A 6,000-nucleotide genomic window follows, 5' to 3' on the forward strand; every position below is an offset into this window, starting at 1 on the left:
GATCAAAACCATCAGAAACGGAATCAGAATCAGATGATTAAATCCAAAAATTTGTGTCACTAGCCCTCGATACGTGGATTATGCGCATAGAATCCTTCTGGCCAAAAAGGATTCGACATTCACCCAACATAGCAGCATGCTAGCGGCACTCACCCGTGAAAACTCAACCGTGTGATCAGGTCAGAATGAAGAGGCGCTTTCACCACGTCTTTGTCACTCGTAGCCCCAGTCAACAAGCAGGCATCGCCGAGGGAACGACCCCCCCCCCCCCCGTCTCTTGTGGGCAACCCACAAGCAGACGCCACCAAAAGCTAGGAGCTTTTGTCTCTTGTCGACAGAAACACGCAGGTAGGCACCCCCCAACCGCTTCGGACCCGACTGGCGCGGGTTTCGGCACCAGAATGTTGGGTTATTTTGATCGTTCGCCCTTGGTTCATTGCTTCTACAGTTGTTGATGGAGATGAATGGTTAAATCATCAGAGAGCCAAGTCTTGAACAGAAAGTTGATTTAATTTTGGAGAGCGCGGAGGCATCGCGTGTCGGCCGAGGAGAAAGCATGGCGAGAGAGAGAGAGAGAAAACGGGCTGCAGGAGTATTTATGCGGTGCATAGTATATGACGCGACAGGATGTGACGTAATGAAAATGCGACATCATGTAAAGGAAGGCAGGATATGACGTTGAGGAAAATGTAAACAAAGATTACGGAGCGATGTTTAGAGATGTTTGTATGGTGAATTACTCCAACAGGGGGTCAGCGAACAAGGAATGGGATCCACCATCCACCACCGGGCATACATTGTTGACATGACCACCTTGACCACTACCGCAGCTTGCACCAGGCGGCTACTTGGAAAACTGCAGGAAAACACCAAATGGGCCCGGATGAAAATCAAGCCGAACAAGTCACGCAGCATCTCAATCGTCAAGGGACAGCTAAAAATGTGAAGTTCTGCATTGGTGGTGACCCAATACCAACGGTGTCTGAGGAACCGGTCAAAAGCCTGGGCAGGTGGTACAATGCAAGCCTCAGAGACAAAGATCAAGTGCAGCAACTAAAGCAGGACATCACCGATAGTCTGGAAAACATCAACAAGACTCCACTGCCAGGAAAGCTCCAAGCTCTGGTGTGTTGCAGTTTGGACTTTTCCCTCGGGTAATGTGGCCACTCACAGTGTATGAGGTCCCACTCTCAACTGTGGAGAAGATGGAGCGAGCCATCACTAGATATGTAAAATGCTGGCTTGGTGTTCCACGCTGTCTGTCCAATATCAGCCTTTATGGCAAAGGGGTACTTGAGCTTCCAATCACAAGCCTCACCGAAGAGTACAAGTGCGCTAAAATGAAACTTCAGATGACCTTCACAGACTCCAGAGACCAGAAGATCAGTCGAGCTGCACCCCCCTATCAATTGGACGGAAATGGATGCCATCCATTGAAGTGTAGCAGGCCACAGCAGCCTTAAGGCACATCAACATTGTGGAACACGTTCAGCTAGGAAGAGGGGGGTTTGGCCTTACAAACAAACCTTCTTGCCGTAAGGCTTCAAATTCGGAAAGAAGGAAAATGGTGATGGCAGAGGTGCGCAGCCAACAGGAAGCTGAAAGAACTGCACAGGGTGTCTCTGTTGCCAAGACAATGGATGAGGTGGTAAGGCCTGGAGAAGAGAAAACTCAGCTGGAGGGATCTCTGGGAAATGGAGGCAAGCAACATCAGCTTCATCATCAGAGCTATCAGTGATGTGCTCCCATCTCCAAAAAACATCCACCAATGGTATGGCGAAGATCCAACCTGTGACCTCTGTCAAACTCCAGGAACTCTCAAACACATCCTGACCGGTTGTAAGACCAGCCTCACACAAGGCCGCTACACCTGGAGGCACAACCAGGTCCTGAAGAGTTTGGCAGCTGTCCTTGAGAGCAAGAGTAATACCATCAACTCCTTGCCAATGAGAGCCACCACGTCCAGCACAGCACCATTTACTTTCATCCGAGAGGGACAGAAAAAGGCCAACCATCCTCCTGCCAAACCAGAAGTTGGACAGCTATCCAGGGCCCGCGATTGGGGGATGCGGGTTGACATTGGCCAGCAATTGGTTTTCCCAGCGGAGATTACAGCCACCACCCTCAGACCAGACTTGGTGCTCTGGTCCCCTTCACTCAAGGCTGTCTACATCGCAGAACTCACAGTCCCGTGGGAAAACTCTGTTGAAGAGGCCTATGAGCGCTAGAAGCTGCGTTACACAGAACTTGCAGTGGATGCACAACAGCGGGGATGGAAAGCCAAGGTATATCCAATTGACGTTGGATGCAGAGGGTTTGTGGCTTCCTCCACCATCAGGCTGCTAAAAGACCTGGGTATCTGCGGCACACAGTTAGATCAGTCTCTGAAGCCGCAGAAAGAAGCAGCCACTGGATCTGGATGAAGAGGAAGGACCCTTGTTGGGCTCATAGAACAGCAACCTAAGACAAAACACCCCCCCCCCCCCCCCACCAGCTTCTCAACATCTGATTCGGCATGGGACACAAGTGCGGGCGTGATCAACCTGTCGCTGGCCAACATCGACGAGGGTGTCTAGTGATTAAAAGGCCGAAACACCCAATGATTCTTTCACAACCTCCCATCCCTGATGCACAGCTCCTACACCACTCTCAACATCAAGGCTAATCTCATGTGAGGACCATACATTGGCACAAATGGACAGAATAACATCACGTCCAGTGTTTCATGATTCTTATTATAACCAGCTCCAAAACGCTTAAAGAAGAAATTGTATATCATTGGAAGGCTAAATCCGCATACTGGATGTGAGTCAGCCTCACATGAGACGCGAGATCCAACTGGGTCAAGCCAGTTCAAACCAGAAAAGGACTGAGCAAGCATGACCCTTCCCTCCAGAGAAGACCACCCTCGTGTCCTGGATTGAACTGGTACTCCCTTCTCATGTCCTGGATTGAATTGTCATCTCTCCGGAGAAGACCGACCGCCCTCGTGTCCTGGATTGAACTGTACTCCCTCCTCCCGACTTGGATGAAATCGGGAGGAGATAAAACATTCTAGAGTTCCATGACCTCATGAAATGAATCATGTGACAAAGGATATAAAACAGGGATGATTGCCAAATCGGCAGGAGAAGGAAAAAAAGTGCGGTCAGTGACCCTCGGGCTCCGTGACCAGGAGGACGGCAACCCTTCTCTGCTCGAGTGAGATGGGACCACGGATGTATTCAGGCTCTGAAATCCGGAGAGCATGGACCGGCCCAAGGGCATCAACACAGACCTGAATTTCCGGGGAAATGACCAGGATTTACAGAGGATCTGAGGATCTGAGAGCTAGCGGGCGAGATGTGTCCAACGGCACAGACCAAAGGCTCGGAGGGGGAGCAATCCTCTGTTAGACGAGTAAAATTCCCGCCTGGTCGATTTCCTTTCCCTTTTGGTCTCACGAGGGCTCCTTTGAAAAAGTATAATTTTAGTTTAGCCGAAATTGTGGATTAATCAATTTTGAATTGGATTTACTTTGAAGATTTTTGCTTGATGGAATTACGAGAAATTGCCTCTCGGGAGTGGGTCGGGCTCGAGATCGTTCCGGAGTGGTAAGAAATCAATTTCCACCAATCGATAAAAAATAACCATTAAAGAATTAGGCAAGTTTTCTAGACCTGATCAATCTGTGAAAGGCTAACTGATGATAGACAAAAGCATAACCACATAGACAAGAAGATTTTATTATAAGTTGTATTATTTTCTTATTTTATTTTATTCAATTGTTATTACTTTTTGCATTACTCTTTTAATCCTTTTATCTTGGGAGAATCGATAATAAAAAATTGTAATCGACATTAAAGGGTTGTGACGTCCGGGATCGCAGTTGTGAAACACCAGCGTTTGGCTGGTTCCTCATCGTGCGAGAAAGGAAATGAACCACAATAAACCCGTTGATTGCATAAACGCGACCCGTTACCGGGAGGGCCGATCTACGGGGACAAAATCAAAATAGAGCGGGAAGAAGGAGCGGGCGTTCCTTCCCTATCCTTGTCCGATTTCCCGATTCAATTTTCCCGTCGCTCACCTCATCAGTATTACTAATCCTATGTTGCCTAACTAGGCTGTTGTACGAATGATCCAAATTGAACCTCACCCCACCGTATCGGTTTAATGAGGGATTTAGCTATTTTAGGAAAATTGCTTCTTTTACTCCTCTTTAAAACCATCTATGTTCTTTTGCTAAGATTTTAACCTCATTGTCGTCAAATGAGTGGTTGCTAGCCGATTAAGGCCCACTAGTATTATCCCTGCGATGTTGATAAAGTATTTTTTTGAGAATTTGATTAGTCTCCCCAATGTACTGCTCTTTACAATTTTCATTCTTACAATGTATTGAATAAACTACATTACTTTGTTTTTCATTTGGCACCGCAAAGCGCAACGGCAACGCGTCCGACAATTTTGGCCAGCCAGCAAGCATCTCACTCTCGGGCAGCAATCGAGGGGGGAGTGTCCACCAACGGCGGCCGCAGCGCGGCCAAAGCCAAGGCGGGACGGAACGGGATTCGGTAGCATAGTGGCATCATCACGACGGCGGCATCATCACGACGGCGGCATCATCACGGCGGCGGCATTGCGTCAAGAACCCTGCGACGAGAACGCTCCCGCCTCTTTGAGGCCGTTCGTTCTGCTTCGGGGCGAGGTGGCGCGTTGGGCGTGTCGGCATCGCAGACGGCCGTGAGGTTGGGCTGCACGTCGGCGTGGAGAGTGAGGTAAAGCCGTGGAGAGGGCAACCGGTAGAACACCGGCGACTCAGACCCACGCCCGGCCACCTCCGTGGCGTCTGAATCAAATAGTTTGCAAGTCATTTAGCACCGAGACGGAACACGGTCGTAAGTCGGATGTTACTTGTAGTCTTATGGTTACGAAAAACGATCTGTGTCATCTACTGAATTATCAAAAAAAATGTGGTGTGTGATGTTGTGTACCCAGAAGAACAGTTGACATATTTATTGCTACATTAAAGCTGAAGATGGATGCATGAAAATGCATATGAATGTTTTATTTTTGAATGTTGTTGAGAGCATCAATTTTCATAATGCTTTCCTCTAAACCACAGGTGTTAAAGTCAAGGCCCGCGGGCAAAATCCGGCCCGCCACATCATTTTTTTCGGCCCGCGAAAGCAAATCAAACTTGTTAAATTCCATGATGATTGCTAAAATCTGAGCCAAAATTTCATATTTTTGGATGTCAACCACAATAAAAGTCATTATTCTTGACTTCAGATTTGAAAACGAGTTATTCATTAATTTGCTGTGTGCTCTATATGTAATTTTCGAAGGTATTTAAACATTCTAATGGGTTCCCCAAATTCATAACGGCCCTCGAGAGGAAACCATAACTACAATGTGGCCCGCGGCAAAAAATGACTTTGACACCCCTCCTTTAAACTGTTGGAATTATTAATTTGTTATCAGAATCAGAATCAGAATCATCTTTATTGCCAAGTATGTAGAACACACAAGGAATTTGATTCCGGTCGAACACGCTGCACTAGTATCATCAGCAAAAAAAAATTGCAAAGAGGCACTATACAATTCCATTTCGGCTACTGTTCAAAGAGTTAATGGCTTGGGAGAAGTGGCTGTTTAAATAATGTTATCAGGTTAAGATTGCTGTTTCACTCTCCGTTTTCACTCACCATACAGAATGGATGGTCAAAGCATACTGCTTAACTTTTATTGGCATAACATACTGTATGTACTGTATATTTCTCAGGCTAGTAACATCAGGGAGAACACACATCTCTTCCTGTTGCTCACCGAAACCTGTCCCATTAGCAATATCAACTCAATCTGACAATACATTTTTTTTCAATTTGTGATGTAATCATTTAACTTTCTTAGCATCAAAAGTTTAGAGTATTGTAATGTCATGAGAGGTTAGCTCTCAGCGGGACAGGACAAGGAGTGCAATGGGCGACAGGTTTGAATGCAAACAATGGTTTTATAAAG

This window comes from Hippocampus bargibanti, linkage group LG08 (assembly GCF_051943395.1).
Source record: "Hippocampus bargibanti isolate YZ-2025 linkage group LG08, ASM5194339v1, whole genome shotgun sequence".
NCBI lineage: Eukaryota > Metazoa > Chordata > Actinopteri > Syngnathiformes > Syngnathidae > Hippocampus > Hippocampus bargibanti.